This window comes from Frankliniella occidentalis, unplaced genomic scaffold (genome assembly GCF_000697945.3).
Source record: "Frankliniella occidentalis isolate FOCC.00 unplaced genomic scaffold, Focc_3.1 Scaffold24, whole genome shotgun sequence".
Classification (NCBI taxonomy): Eukaryota; Metazoa; Arthropoda; class Insecta; order Thysanoptera; family Thripidae; genus Frankliniella; species Frankliniella occidentalis.
In genome coordinates this window covers 41,144-42,664 of record NW_026267154.1, presented here as the reverse complement: position 1 = coordinate 42,664, position 1,521 = coordinate 41,144, and the positions used below count along the sequence as shown (strand labels likewise).

At 61.4% G+C, this 1,521-nt stretch overlaps 1 protein-coding gene across 1 annotated transcript in view; it reads left to right on the top strand.

Moving 5' to 3' along the window:
• Positions 1 to 1,521, top strand: part of LOC113205099 (protein slit) — a 201,566-nt gene that overhangs the window by 187,580 nt on the left and 12,465 nt on the right. The window lies entirely within an intron of this gene.

Sequence of the window (1,521 nt, the reverse complement as noted above, 5' to 3'; positions counted from 1 at the left end):
CGCGGGATGTCTGCGGACAGCTCTCGGAGGAAGGCGCCGGTCCAACGCGAACTGCCCAGTACGACGAGAGTGGCCTTCTGGGGCGCCATGAACGGCGTGAGCAGCGCTGCGGCGCTCCTGGCTTCGGGAGGCGCGGCCGAGTCCACGACGGGCAGGCCGGCCCGCACCCCGGGCGCCGCACAGCAGAGGAGGAGCACGACCAGGCGGGCCTCCATGGTGGCATCGAGTCCCAGTCGAAGTGGTGCCGGCGGCGCCCTTTCTTGTCCCAATCGAATCCAGTCTGACACGCGCATCTCGTCAGAGTTCCGGACGGTCCATAGAACAGAAATAGTCAACAGCAGGAAATAGTGCTTGCCGCAAGTCTTATCGCTCGATCAGTAGCCTGCGCTGTGCACCGTGAACGTCATAGACAGTGATGTGCGATTTGTATCGGAGCCTCAAAAGGCGGGCTAAATGTGGAATTCACCGAATTTCACAACTAGCGCTAGTGGCGCGAACACTTCCTGCATTGCATATGCCCGTCAATGTGTCGGAGCAGCTGCCACTCGGTGCTGATGGTGCTGATTGTGGGAAATCGCTGGAGAGACGAGTGATTGTGTTAACGGGATAGTGAGGTGCATTGTTTGACGTGCACTCACCTTATATTTCTTACTACGAGAAATGGCTACGTCCAACGAGACCAAATTTGTACGCACAGTCGCACAGTTGTGCTGGGCCCGGTGAAGAATGTGCGGAACATAATATTAACCGCAGCTTGACGTCTGCAGACAAAGGGGTACCTCGGAGCCCTGTGGTTCAAGTCCCAAGACACCTTTACTCGATTGTCTTCCCGGCCCAGCGAGCGCGCCATGCACACATCGCCTCGAGGGCAAAGGCCACCACGCCCGCCATGTGGCCGGCGCCCAGCACGACGAAAGCCGGCTGCAGGTGCCACAACGTCATGGACTTCGGCCCCCGGAGCGACACCAGCCTCTTGGCGTCGTCCCGGTACTCCCGCTCGTACTCGGCGCGGCGCCAACGCGCCAGCAGACCCGCGGCCTCGACGCGCCCTTGCGCCGTGGCGAGGGGGCGCTCCAGCGGCGACCCCATCGTGGTGACCGCGAGGATTTCGACTTGGGAGTAACTCAATCGAATGGCGTGCAGCTTTTTGGGCACCATGTAGGGCCGCATATAGCTGAGAGTGTGTCGGTTGTTGACAGTAACGAGGGCGCAGTTGCGAGCGGTGGCGATCGTGTCGATGACCGTCTTGATCTCTGTGTCCGGTACAAGCTCTGTTCGCGTGTTCAGGTTGTCGGTCAGCATATCGTTGTACGCCAAGTATCCCTTCGCTTTCACAGGCAGCCCGCTGTTCTCGAGGTCTTTCAGGCTCTCCAGCTCGCGCCGTGGTACAGCCGATGACAGCTTGCCCAGCAGCATGCCCTGGTAGGCGGCGGTCAGCACGACACAGGCGAGCAGCCAGGCGGCCAGCATGGGCCTGGGCGGGGCGGGTGGCGGCGGCGCCTGACCCAGCATCGGGGCCAG